Source organism: Lycorma delicatula, chromosome 4, assembly GCF_047948215.1.
Source record: "Lycorma delicatula isolate Av1 chromosome 4, ASM4794821v1, whole genome shotgun sequence".
NCBI classification, from domain to species: Eukaryota; Metazoa; Arthropoda; class Insecta; order Hemiptera; family Fulgoridae; genus Lycorma; species Lycorma delicatula.
In genome coordinates this window covers 67,275,395-67,290,957 of record NC_134458.1, presented here as the reverse complement: position 1 = coordinate 67,290,957, position 15,563 = coordinate 67,275,395, and the positions used below count along the sequence as shown (strand labels likewise).

General features: G+C 31.7%; 1 protein-coding gene across 5 annotated transcripts in view; it reads right to left on the bottom strand.

Moving 5' to 3' along the window:
- The window catches only part of LOC142323494 (rhomboid-related protein 3-like), a 68,960-nt gene extending 55,251 nt beyond the window's left edge, over positions 1–13,709 (bottom strand). For all 5 annotated transcript variants that reach the window (XM_075363229.1, XM_075363226.1, XM_075363228.1 and 2 more), the window contains exon 1: positions 13,550–13,709. The gene's annotated coding sequence lies outside the window, so the exon portion shown is untranslated. The remainder of the gene's footprint in view (positions 1–13,549) is intronic.
- Between the last annotated feature and the right edge of the window lie 1,854 nt (positions 13,710–15,563).

The following is a 15,563-nucleotide window of genomic DNA, read 5'->3' as shown; positions in this document are numbered from 1 at the left end:
TTTTAACGGTTGTAATAGTTTTTAATGCACTGTAACGGAAATAAATTGTTTTAAAACATGTTTAGGGCTATTGCTTGTTTTAAATCTATTACAAAAATAATCTTTTAATAAAAGAGTCTTTGCGTTAGAAAAATACTCTTTTCTTAAAATATACATTTTTTACGAAGTACATTGAAACAATAACAAACAAATTTTTAATATACATCTTAATAACCCAAATAACAATACTGATTTTTTAATTTCGCCAATTTTTGGGAATGATAGTCCACAATTTTATCAAATTTAACGATACAGTTGTGAAAGAAACAAAAATAAATTGATAGGCTTACGGTTTTAGTTTCACAATTTTTATAATTATCTGGTAAAGTTATCATTATTTAATGTATCTACGATTATTTTCAATCAAAAGAACAAATTTTGTTTTACTGTGTGTGTGTGTGTGTGTGTGTGTGTGTGTGTGTGTGTGTGTGTGTGTGTGTGTGTGTGTGTGTGTGTGTGTGTGTGTATGTGTTAATTTTTATATTTCAGGAATAGTTTATCTTAATCATGAAATTTGTCGTGGTATTAGGAATATGAATTGTTACCTTAAAAAAAAATCTAACAGGATGTGCAGAGACAATCCAGGCAAGGGTTTTTATGTTAAAGGGGTGCGGAACTGAAAATGTCACAGCTTATACAATAATACAATTGAAAATATTCCACTGGAAAATTTCCAACAAAAATTCATTAAAGCATCTCCATAACCAGAAATTTGAATTTCATGAATTTCTTCTCTAACTCGACCATTTCAACTTATCGATTTCGACATTGTTTTATTATTTTTTTTTATTTTTAGGTATTATCAGAACGGCAATCCTTAGACGGTTATCAATCTTCAGTCCTTAGACGGTCAGAAGAAATGCATCCCTTCCTATAAATTTGTCTAATGCTTTACAATTTCTATCGAGTAGAAATTTAATCTTATTTTAAATAATAGACATTCTTCCAATGTATATAGTTTACAAACTTAATCTCAAATGTAAGAGAAAGTTAGAAAAAATGTAAGAAAGTTAATTTTTCATCCAAAAAACTCAAATGTAAGGGTTGCAAGATGTTACCCGTTTGTCACGGGTTTTGTTAAAAAAAAATTTACTAACTTTAAGCGGCTTCGACCTGCGCCCAATGAAAATGCAGCCGGTAATATTAACTTCAGCGAACAACAAGAACCGGTTTAAAGAACAAATATATAAACAAATTTCATTAATTTTTTCTAACTTTTACCGCCTGCTATGATCGTAGCCACTAAAGACGTCAATAACACGCTGTAAATCGTGCCCGTGTTAAAAACATTAACTTCAGTGCTCTATGGAAACTGGTTCATCGAACAAATCTCAACGGTTATTCATAACCGAAATAATAAATAACAGCTATATCAATTTTTAAAATAACAGTCGGTTCTGCAATTTGTAAATTATTTGTACTGTTACCGTTTTACTAAAGTCTTAAACAGTAAAAGATTTGTAGAGATACCACAGTAGAAGAAAACATCTATATATTCATAAGTTTCATACCGCTATAATCCGTATCCCTTAAGTGAAACAGCCGATCCGATATAAACAAATCGAACCGAACCGTGTAATAAAAAGTTTTCAAAAACTTAGTTCAAAATGTTTTATGATCTTTGTGATGAATCTCTCTCCCTCTTAAAAGTTTTCGACAGCAACATACGAGTATAATCAACATCTGCTTACCGATTCGTAACACAAATCACTGCAGTGCTCTACATAAACATAGAAATCGAGTGGATGATCAATATTATCTAGTTTAAAAATGTTAATTATTGAGGTTAAAGAATCGATAGCACTGCAAGAAGAGTCGATTGTAGGGGAAAGAGGGAAAACAACCAGTCAGCTAATAGTGATGAATCAAACAGTCTACATAACTATCTGGTCTGTTAATTTTACTATCGCTGGTGAATTAAAATAATTTATCTTTTCGCACGCAGTAAATCGTTTACAAACTGCGAATGGAACAGAAAGCAGATGAAATATTTAATAAATTGAACAAATTAGAATCAAAGGCAGACAGTATCGATAAGAGAATTGAGAATAAGGAATTGGAATCCATGAAATCAAATAAATGACATTAAGATTCAGGCAAGGTGAGAATAATATTGAATTAAAGGAAAACGCTTATTATATTTGGTTTAAATGCGAAAAATAATTATACGGTCCTAAGAGAAGAAATTTTCACTGTATTTAAAAATTTACTCTAAGATATAAGGACGTATGATAGAACGGGACTAATGATATTACAGACGGATAGATGAGAGGGACAGCTCGATTAGAAGTCTCGCTCATGTATGAGTACCTGAGGAACAAGAAAGAAAATTAAATCGGACGAAGAGGGCATACTATCTAAATATACAAGGATAAAATGGGATTTAGACGCTCAGTCCCATAAAGTTAGAGAACTAGTATCATGTTTTTTTACAGAATATTAATAAAACGATACTCATAATAAAAGATAAATTATTAATAGAGAGAAAATCACAACTTGACGATTTCAGGGCAGCGTAAGCAAATAGTCAAAAAGAGCGAGGAGTGAAGAGAACACTCCTCCATCCAACAACAAGAAATGTAGAAGAGAAGGATGAAATATCAAAGATTGTAAAGGTGCGACAGTAAAAAAACTGAAAAGCAACAGTTTAGAAAGATACCGCTAAGAAAGACTACAAATAAGTCGATAGGGGAACAGAAAACGAATAGCGATCGAAAGAAGACCGTTGTGAAGGAGCGACTGATAAGGTAATTAGCAAAAATGTGGATAAAGTAAAATTAAAATTTTGGATGTAGTACTCGTAGCGGCAGAGAAGAAATAATGAACACGTTCACTGAAATGATAACAGAAACGAAAAAACTACGTCTGAAGTTGAACATCAAAACAAAATCAAGATTACGTACGCCAACTGTAAATGTAACAGGTCAATAAAAACTGAAGAAGAAAAATTGAAGATTTAAACGGTTTCATTTATCTGGGACAGAAAACTGATTAAGGAAAGTCAGTAAAATGAAATCATTAGAAAGATCTCCTTAGGCCGGTCTGCGTTTAATAAATACAGACGTATATTTTGATAAAATATTTAAATAGAAAACACGAAGAAATTATTTAAGACATGTACGGTACCAGTTTTGATACACGGCTGCGTATCGTAAGACGATAACGGAAAAAATAATACAGAAAATGAAGACGAGTAAGAAGATTGGATCGCCAACAGTTTGGAGTTAAAGATATCAAAAAGATCATACAAGACAGAAGATGAAATCAGCCGGATACGCAGCTAGAACAAACGGCGGGAGATCGTCAATAAAAATATTAAATCGGTATCCAAAGCGACTGAGACGAAACAGAGATAGATCGGCAAACATTAACTTTAATCCGTATCACTTAAGTGAAACTGAGTCGATCCGATATAAACAAATCGAACCGAACCGTGTAATAAAAAGTTTTAAAAAACTTAGTTCAAAATGTTTTATGAAAACATGTTTTATTAAGTTTAAATTATTTTTTTGTGTTTTTTAATACGGTTTAATTAAAAAGTGTAAACGAGAAGTTAATTTTAAAATAATATAAACATGATGTTATGAGAAAGACGTTTATTTATACGGCGAATTATATAAACCGACACATTTTCTCAGAGGAGGTTTTTTTAAGTTATTTGTTCTATATCGAGAGTAATTACAGTTCGATGAACGATGGCTAGCATTTGCAGAGCTTTTTTAAGAGTGACCACCGTAGAAGCTGAACCGCTAAAGACAAACTTGTAACTATATTTTAATCGAGCTGTAATTTATAAATTTAAAGGAAGTAATAAATAATTTATTATGATTATTATGTCGGTATCGTATGCATAATTTAATAATATTAGAATGTGGCGGACTAATCGTTTTCGGTGAGCTCGAGGATACGATTCACCGTTAACAATAGTACAGTATTCGTTTTCATCAGATCTGAGCGTAAATGCAATAGATCTTAGAGTGCAGTTTTTAATACACTTCGATAATAAAAGTGAAATAACATTTTTAAAGCACTAGGTAAAGAAATATATTTACTTCCTAAGTAACGAAAAACTATTTTGTTTTATTTGCTTTGGTGGTTTTGATATGAATGATGTTACAAGTATTAAGATTAAACGGGATAAAAATGCACTAACCTATATTAAAACTTGGTGAGTTACTGCGTTTATTAAAAAAAAATTATTAAATTATATTAATTGGTTCCCTTAACATAAACTGTTACTTTTACAATTTTTTAACCCGGACACCCTGTGTGTGTGTGTGTGTGTGTGTGTATGTGTGTGCGTAAAATATGTGTTAAATATGTACGTTAAACCAAAATATATAGTATAAAGACATAACCAAAACAGGCGCTTTAGAAACGTGCTCTCATCATCACAATAGAATTACAATAAAATTCATACACGTAAATTAAAAATATGTAAAGTTAAACTTTTTAAAGATATCAACTAAACTGATATCAACACTCTTAAAATTTGCTTTCCTTCTATCATAGCAGTGTATGGAATAGTTTAAACCTAGTAATTGTAATCGCAACAATTCAGTTGACAGTAACAATTCATTATTCCCAAAATATTTCTGTTTACACATCAATGAAAATTCTTCTTTAAATTTAATAAATAAAATGACTCCCTTATTATTATTATTTACTTCTTTAATTCCTATTGTGATGCTGCTCTCATCAAGGTTTTATCATGGATTCACTTGAGGCAAGAGCTAGATAGATCTGTAAATTTTGTTAATTTACAGAAAAAAATGTAAATGAATTTTCAGTACATCTGAGTATCACAGAGTTATGCTTAGGATTATGAGAAGGTACTTTATTACGGTTGGATTTCTATTTTTTTATATTACCTTACGATTTAAAAAATCTTCTGACCTATTTATTTAAAATTAAATGATTTCTATTACAGAATAAATAATTTTCCACCGATTACTTTTTAAAACAATAAGAATTATATAAACCTCAATCTTCAGGTTTACGTACTCATTTATCGTATATTTAAATAAGTATTACCGAGATATTTATAATAATTAATGCCATTAAAATTATTATATTCTTTCGTACAGATTTTACTTATTATTTCGTGTAGTCGCTTCGCTATTACTTTGCATAATAACAATTATTATTTCTACATATTAATTAAACTGCGACGACTTCTCTTTTATTGATTTATAATTTATTCTGTAATGTCGCTCTGTTCAAAAATTTTTCATTGTTTCCTTCGATCTGTCTGGACTTTCCTTTTTTCTATCCGCGTTATAGTAAATTTATCGTTACAGGCACGATCAATAAATTACATTAAAAAAAAATAGCTTATGTGTTTATTTATCGGCTCTGTATTAATTATTTTGAGACGCCGGGTTACTATTTTAAGATTAAAGAATTTCATCAAAAATATTAACTTTTGAAAACAACTGAAATAATATTTGTTCAAGTCGTAAAAATAAAATGCGTATTAACCGACTAACCCCAGAATTATTATTATTATAATTTTTTTTTTGGATTCGAAAATAAAAATACTCTTAAAATAATTTTAAATAAAAGTTTCTCTAAAATGCGTTTCATTCACTGTTTTAATAACAATGATACGAGTTAAAAATTCGGCCGGGTAAATTTTTTTTAAGAGAACAAGATCTGAATACATTAACTCAAGATTATAATGACGTGTGATTCCCTCCGCTTCAACAAAACCGGATTCATCTCAGGCGAAATATATTATTATTACATTTACTGGTTTTTAATACCGTAAATAAATTCAGCTTTCAAACGTTAATCGGAGTGTATAGGTTAAAACCACCACTATTATGCCTATACCACCGGTATTATGAATTCGTCGAGTTCATTATCACGACACTTTATAGTGCACGATACAGAACTATATCCTGTTACACGGCTCGTAGAAGATATATGTTATGCGAGTTTACAATTTTACCGATGGTGGTGGATGGGAAAGAAACGGAACGCGAATGCGTACTTTACTATAAGTTTATAACTTATTTCGTCGGTGATTTATTAATCCGAAGTATTTGCAGCGCTTGATTCCCCGTTTTGTGCATTTGTGCACCGGGAAACTTTGTAGGATACCGTTACTCAAGAGAATAATTACAGAGTTTTTAACAACTATTTTTTGTTTTTAAATGCGACAAGATAGTAGTATATATAATGTTTTTACACGGTAGAGAAAAGATATTTTTAGAAAAAAAATGTATTATGAAAAGCATTATTATGTTTTTAATCTACAGTATTCGATCGGGGAGAGAAAATGAAAGAGAGTACTCTCCCGAAATTGGAAGAGTACCAGAAAAGTAAGAATTTACAAGAAAATATACAAAATATATAACTAACCTGCACTCCTCTAAGAAATTAAAACGCTTTAAAAATATCCGAAAGCGAATACGACACTACGAATAACATATGTCCGAATCTATCAGAAAACATATTAAAGATGGATTACATCTACTCTACTTTATACCATTTCCGATGAGTTGGAAGCTTCATAATTCGCCTCGTAATAACATTTAAAGGATTGTATTAAATTATTTTCTTTTTTCCGTTAGAATTTGCATTTACGCTTCATTATTGCAATTTTGTTTCTAAAAAAGGCGAGGCTTGAAGGCCTTAAAATTGAAGGCTTTTACACATTTTTTTAAAACTTATTTCATTTTATGACAGTATGAGATGCTGAATAAATGTAAAAACAAATATAACCTACTAATTGGTAAATAACTAATATTTTATCGTCTACGCCCGATTCGGATATTTTCCACTTATCGTCAGTTCTCTGAATAATAGCTGTTTCAGTTAGGAATGATTATTTGTAAAAGTGTGCGAAACTATATATATATATATATATATATATATATATATATATATATATAGGTTTCAATTAGATGAGTAAGAAAATGTACCGTGTACATAATAGTACATAATAATAAAAACAATAATTAATTACAAGTCGCGAATTCGAAGATAATTTTTAAATAAGAACATGATTAAATATTTTGCGCCGGTGAAAGTGATGTATAACTCTCGCGAAAAATAGACTGACCAATGCACTGTCTTATGAGTAGCGGTATACGATTTGGTTATGTTATCAAGTTATCGTTAAAGTATTATTTCCTTCCCGTAACAGTCAACTTAGCGGTTATTCGATAGATATTTTATTTCAAGAACCGCATCATCCGCGTCGTTGTAACGATTACTTTCTATAAAATTATCTAATTTAGCTAATTAAAACGAAAAACCAATCGGTTTTTAATTTTTTTTTAATAACCGATCGAAAATGACATAACTTTACACGAATTCGGTCTTAGGTCGAATAGGTGAGCAGAGAAATCTATGGCATATTCCTTTAAAAAGTTGGACTAGATCGGTAGGACATCCGAGTTTAGTTAAATCGGTTACAGATGGATGTGTAGGAGGTAAAAAGTATAGAAGAAGATACATTGGAATATACAAAGTAATTCACGAAGCATATAACACACTTTCAGGACATGTTCTGCTGCTAAAAATAAAGAAAAAACTCATACACACGTAGGTTCGGAAATGCTTAGTTAGCGTATGTCGGCTGCCGAAATCTCTCGCCAGCCTAAATACAAATAACAAATATCACCATAACAACAAATACAGACACAATTAATAAAACAAACTTACAATAAAATAATTTAAAAAATTGCTGAAAGTGTCCTCCGCCACAGTGGAGCCCTCTGACCAACGGAAAATGTTTTTGGTGGCTTTCCGTCTTTCAAAGGCTTGTTTTGTATTAGTTATACCGCACTGATGATTATAATAACCATTATACCAACTCTTCTCTTGTGTGACACTTTTGTTCATATGCTAATGATTTCAAAAGGCCTTCAAATAATAGTCCAAAGGTGTTAAGTCAGATAACTTTGGAAGGAGGTTGATAGGTCCGCCGCGACGATCCAATTGCTTGAAAAAGTCGCATTTAAGTGTTTTCTAACTACCAAAGAAAAGTATACAGTTACCCCATTGTGCTGGAAGATCATCTGCCTTCTTGTTATCAGAGGAACATCTTCCGATAGTTTTGGCAAATTATTTTGTAAAACGTTTAAGCACCCGAAACATTTTCATTGAAACAACATGACCCCAAAATCTTGTTGTCTATAATGCCATACCAAACGTTTACGTACGAACGTGAGATTAAGTAATTACGTCAAGGTAAAAAAAAAAAATCTAAAAAGCTCAAAAGAATGGAGAAAACATCGAACCAGGAAAATGATCGATGACTCAAAAAGAATGGCCAATAAATGAACCGTCGGTTAAAAAGATGCCCGAATTTGGCGAAAATAAACTACATACAAATACTTAATAGGACTACTTCTACAACTTTTTTTTTGTGTTTTACAGTGACGTAAAGCAGTATTAGTTTCAAACGCAGTAAAAAGCTATCTTTATCTTTTTTTCGGGTTTTTCCTTTAATATCAAGTAATAAAATGAAATTGCATAGATTAACAAAGACGCGATCGGACAGCAAAACAAGTCCGACTTTTTCAGTTCTTTCAATTGAACTATGAACTCTGTTATTAAGTTCAAAATTTATCGTCAAAAATATAATCTGACAACATGTAATATCTATGATACCTGATGCGATGTTTGTCACTTTATGCATTTTAAGAAAATACATAATTAAAATTGTTTCTCTAATTCAGAAATCTCGCTGTATTGTTTATTTAAATTCTGCTTATCTACTCGGTTACTCAACAAGGAGGAAAACTTACTTAATTATTTCAGTAAGGAAGACGATTAATATTGTATACAATGCGTTCATTGTGAAGACAAGGCCAACCGGTTTATTTAATAATGTAACTTTGTTTACGAATAAAAAAAAATACTAAGGTCTATAAAAATACACAATCCTTGTTCCTAAGTTTTATCGAGTATGTCGGAACCATATTTTTTACCGTTAAAAAATTACTCTGATATAATTACAAATCATAATTTTCCAAGACCCGCTTCGAGCGGAACCGATAATTATGTATTTTACTGACATCAAGTACCTCGCGTTTATGCTGCGGACGTCAATCACCGGGGTTTTTAATAAATAATATTACGTGAAAATCGCGCTTCATGACGATTTCGCACGCATACGGTTTAAGCATACGCACAAATACGACCGGGGGTTTCCTCGCTCTATCGTTCAATTCAAGGAATAAAGTTTTTCGTTAGAAACACAATATAAATAAGTAAACAGAAATTATGTAAAATTAATCTAAAAAAAAGAGAAATATTCAATAATCCTGATAAGGAACGCTGGCCGAGTCTATTAGACGGTTACGGTGAACGGAATTGTCGCAATACATAATTAACGGTCTTTCTTTTGAGACGTTTATAATATTAAGGTACATTAGGGCATTAGCTACACACGATATTATATTTTATACGTTATCGTACGATCGAACTCTAGACTCATCCGGTCGCTTTCACCTTAGGCGAGAGTACCGTTTTCGTGTGAGAGCCCGGGAACGTTTATAAAAATAATAATAACAAATGTGGATTTATTTCATCAAAAGAAATTGCACATAATTACAATATACAAAAAATAATTTTAATATAAAAACAATGTTAATCTATCCACAATAAAAATAACCCCTGGTTGTCTGACAGGTCAAAAATTTCTTTTAGAAAAAAAGACGAAACAAAAAAAACTCTTTTCCTATTTCTTTAATAAACTTTTCTTTTAATCGTTATGATTTCTATCTTTTAATCATATTAATGATCGATTTATTATTCCATAGAATTCCCTAGTTTTCACCATTGAAAATATTAACCGATACAAAAACACTATTTCCTAATACAATTTAAAATGCTGTATGTTCCCACGAAATGAGAAGTATCTCCTCTGCCTATTGGATTCTATTCATCGAATAAAATCTTACTTTTACCTCGCTAACAGGAGTGTCATTAAGACCTATTTGTCCTGTTCTAACCTCAAGCCTTAAATATAATACTAATAAAATGTATATCGTACTATCAAGAATGTACGTACTATCTCTTAAATCCCAAATAAGCCTTCCATAATAGATGGGCCAGTCTACCCTTCTCAACCCGAAAACCTCTCGCAAGTTCCCTCATCTTTATTTTAAAATCTTCATGTTGCGTGAAGAATTAAGAAATACTTTCATTTGATAATCTAATTTACAGTTATATTCTCTGGCGATACGCAACCAAGCATCAAACCGACCTACTCATTTCTCTACTACCTACTTAGCTATTTTATTAGAGATTGACTTCTCTCAGTCGATTTAAAAATGCTCAAAATGTATTTAAAATGCATTCCTTAAACATAAAATTTCAGATCAACATTTGTTTCTAGATAGATTGCATAATTCTCACGGAGAATTGTGAGAGCCAAAAGAATCTTTCTCAGAACAAAATGTTGGAACTTTTCCGATTAAATAATTCTGTACCCCCAAATGCTATCCCCAGTGCACCACACGCTATCACCGCCCAAAATATTTATATCTACTAACTACGCACGGGACCGCCATCAAATCACCAACACTTATCCCTTCCTAACTTTCCACCCTTCCTGAAAACTATTATTTTTAATTTCTCCAAATTCACTACGAGGTTCCAATCATTAGAGAACTCTAACGATTTTTCAATTACAGTTTAAGGGATAAGGGGATCATGTGCCAACAAAACATCACCAGCATAAAAAAGAGTTCTGTTAATATAGCATTTTTTTTTAGCGCCCGGCACTACCGTTAGGTACTGGTTCAGAGAATGGATGAAATGGAAATTTTGTAGCGTGTTAAAATTCCATGCCTGATCGGGATTCGAATCCGGGACCTCCGGATGAAAGACCTAGACGCTACCACTCGCGCCACGGAGACGGGGACCGGTAATTAATTAATTAATTGTGACACCCTCTCCCCGTTCGTCATGTAAACCATTGATAAATAGGGAAAATAACAGTGAAGAGAGAAAACATCTTTATTCCATTTAAGGTTTCAAAACAATCCGTTTATCCCTCCGTTATAATACACGTAAGATATTTTCTTATATAACCCTTCAAAATGCTTACAAATTTACCTGATAAGCCTAATATAATTTATTTTTAAAATGCACCCTTTCTAATACGATTCAAAGCAGACTTAAATCTTCAAAGAACGTGTACAGATTTTTCCTTTGTTGATTGTAGACAGATTGATAATGAAAGAAAGCTAAAAAATATTATCGTTATCCCCACACCTTTCCTGAATCCTGTTTGAAATTCATTCAACACACACTTAGAATTTTTCTAATCTAACCAGTAATTTTCTCACAAAGTTAGGCTGTTACACCCCTAAAAGCTATTACCCTGTAATAACTGGCTAAAGATAAACCACCCTTTTTTTAAAAAAAAATTAGATTTGACAGCCTATTTTTGGTATCTTGAAAACCCATGGTTAATAAAAAAAAGAAAAACAAAATTTTAAATACAATTACACTTTCTTAAAAGAAAGAAAAAAATTTTTAATGACTTTATTGCAATCCTAAAACGGAAAACAGCTTTTTACCTTTCAAAACCATTCTGCCTCATGATTAGATAGGTTCCAATTAAAAATTTTAATTTTAAAATTAATCGATTCATGTAAACGATATTTTTATACAAAAACTAGTAAAAAAAATTGGAAAGATTTTGTAAACGATTTAAAAATGAGTCATCATAACAGATTTTATAAAGTTAAGGTTAACAATTTTTATTGGTCATCAAGGATAGCCACACACAAAATTAGATATCGTTCTGAAGAAATATCACAAACTCATCGAGTAAACAGGATTACGTGATTATTGGAAGGAGCTAACAACACGTTACTAAATTTTGAAATTAAAATTACTCTCGGAAGGTTTCTGTAAATTTAATGTTCACGACAGATCCGTTTGACTCGAGCGAGAAGAAATTTATGATCCTCTTTACTAAAATATCTTAAACCTGCCACCTCTCAATCTGTCATAGTCAGGTAGGTATTTTTGCAGTATATTTTCGCACATAAATTTAATCTGTTTCTTGCTGAAATCCCGTTCCCTGTAGATCGTTGGAAATAACTGTAATTCTTTCTGGGTAACGTAGGGCATATTAGATAATTTATCATTTTAAGACAATTTATAGAAACTTATAGTGTGATACTTTCAATCATTTTTTTTAGTAGAAAAAATTACTTTGAAGTCTTAAAGAACGAAGAAGATGTATGTTGAAAAACGGACAGTTGATTAGAAACTCTTCGGGAGATATTATAATTTGTTAAGAAACCGCAGTTATCAAAGAAAAGAAAGATGCCAGAAACTTTTACTATTATTATTCTTAGAGTCGTTACCAGTAACAAACGCATTTGTCATACGACAGATGTCAATGCTTGAAGTCGGTTGAAATTGTATCCAACAGATAACAAGGATCCAGTCAACATCCGGAGAAGCAGATAAAACAGAACACTTCAAGGGAAAAGAGATCAAGGATACGGGAAAAGAATGAACAGAAAGAAAAATAAATTTAAAAAGAAAGAAATTTACCTACAGAGGAACTGAACTACAAAGTAGTGTTTCAAAAATCCTTTAAGTTAACAGTAGCGATATTTGGCGGGGTATTGAGGACTATTTACTCAGAATGAGATCATCATGTTACTGATCGACTGTTTTGCATTAACCGGCTCAAATATATATATCGCAAAAAAACTCTTCAAAGAATATTTTTCTCCGTTTAACAACTCTCGCTTTCAAAATCAGTACGGAAGGGAGCGACTTTACTGACAACGAGGCCGAATGATAGGTGATAACTATAACTATGAAATTATTTGATGCAAACACAATTAATCATATTTTTGAAGGGAAATTATTTTAAATGAAAAAAAAAGTAGTGTCATATTTCGTTAATCTCACATACGAATTTTTTTAACCGGCGGTGTTTACAAGATCACCCACAGGTCTGTTGCAGTCTCTTTTACTGCGTTTACTTTTTTTACTGTTTAGCCTCCGGGAATTACCGTTCAGGTATTACTTCAGAGAATGAATGAGGATGATATGATGTACGAGTGTAAATGAAGTATAGCTTGTACAGTCTCAGTTCAACCATTCCTTAGATGTGTGGTTAGTTGAAACCCAACCACCAAAGAACATCGGTATCCACGATCTAGTATTCAAATCCGTATAAAAGTAACTGCCTTTACTAGGACTTGAACGCTGGAACTTACTGGGTTTACTACTTCCTCATAACCTCACTTTTTCAGTTGAAATAAAATAACTGCGGGCAAATGTTTACGTTTACGCCAAATGAACTATATTAAAGCGATCAGTTTTCTCTAAATGGAGCGGCACTTAATAAATAAACACACTTCCTTATCAGCAGTTTATACATTTTATAACTTTTATAACAATGCGTCTATTACATTATTCTTACAATATCTGAAGCCGAATCAAACATTTAGTTCGATATAGCATTATATAACTACTCCAAAAGTCAAAAGTAATTGGTAAAATTGTTACTCACTTAATACGAGGAAGATATTTTTCTTATTCACCGACCAAATATCCTGACGTTCATTCGAGAGACCACCTCACTAATTTCAAACTAACTGTACAACACCAACCTTTCCCGTTGCCAACGGTCAGTTTATTATTTACAGTTTTTAATACATTTATGTATTAAATGGTGGTGGGAGGGAAGCAGTGCAACCTAGCAGACGTCCTCGACACTGATGGTTTACTAAGCGGCCGATTTAGTAATCTCGCGTAAGTTTACGTATAAGCTTATTAAAAGGACAGTGAATTGGAAACTTAATAACACAACACAATATCTAGTGAAAGGCCAGTTTAGTTCTGACATTTTTGGACTGATCACTCGTTAATAAAGAACGACAGAATACTTTGCAATTTATTCTTAATAATAATTATTATATCTTCATTGAATAAAAATAACATACAATACTATAAAACAGATTTGAATATTGGACACAACACTCATACTTAATCAACCATCTTCGGAAATATTATATATATCCTCTTATTTAGGTACCTAAACTTGTTTTTTGTAGCTCTATTTATATTACATTATAATAATGAAAACCTCCTCAAGATAATTTCATTTATTTACTCATTCATACTACTCTTTCTCAGTGTCTTTGACTTCCATTTCTTTGCTTATCCAGTTGTTTATTTTATCAGTTGGCTTTCTTTTTAGCATTAATCTTTCCATAACTTTTGCATTTTTGTTATACTTTTTTAGTTACTGGCCAGCTCCTGATCAGTAAATAATCATTGGTAGAAATGCAGCAGTTGAATAATTTTGAATTCTTATGTATTTTTTATTTTAATTAATATATATACATTTTAATTTACTTTTTTAGTACATTAATTAATGTTGAGTGAATAAAAGGCAATTATTTAGATGGGATTCTTTGTAGAAATTCTGCTAGACTTCACTTTATCAATATTCTTATGATTTTTATGTTAATTCAAAATAAAAGGAGAACAGTGGAACAAATTTCTTGTCATTCCACAATCTGAATCTGATAGAAATATCTCTTTCTTCCACTAAATGAAATTTAACTCGCTGACAAATATTATGGTAATATTAAAGTTTAGCATGGCCAGAGAATTGGTTGTACAAGATATGGAGGTTCAAAATACTTCTCTTGAATCAATGTACTACTTGATTTGGAAACGTTATTAATCTGATCAAATTAATTTATCGCCTACAGTCAATTTAACCAGAGACCACAAACATAAACTAGAACTTGTGAATAGATGAAAATAAAAAAGTATCAGTTCACTTACCTTGTTTCATCTCAGGAAATACCAGTCAGTACACATTGACCAAATATTCCCAAGCACCTAACCAAGGGTTGAGTAAGTGTACTCGTACTGTACGGACGTGTTGTGCTTCTCCGCGATTATAGTATTACTGACTGGTTTTCCAGCTTTTTTTTTGGAGACGGACAATAGGTATTGTTAGGTGGGTGTTTACTGGATATGTTTTGAAATTTTTACGATTTTTGGTTAATGAACGAATTTTTATTGTGATTTTTTTTGTTGTCGTTTCGACCTTATTGTCATAGGTAATGATTACAGTGGAACGACTCTTTGCTGTACGTGATTATTCGGTTATCTCCAGCTGATAACAGATAACATATCAGTGAGTGGTAATATAATTAATATAAATATTATTAACGATAACAGATAACATCGGTACCTGAGGTAACTTTTCTCTACTATTATTTTTCCTTGCCCGACTACTGATATGGAGGAATCATATGTTTCGGGTTGTTCTCCCACAAATGGTTACATTATTTGGCTACGCAGATGATATAGCGTTGCTAGTGGAGGCGGAAACAAAGTATGAGGCTGTAGGCAAAATAACTGAGTCGTATACAAGGATTAATGAGTGGATGGCTGGTGTAGGACTGGAGTTGGCTCCTGAAAAGACGGAGATGGTGGCGATCTCTGCGGCCAGGAGGAGGCCAACTTTACGTTTGATCATTGATAGCAGAGAAATTGTGTCTCAG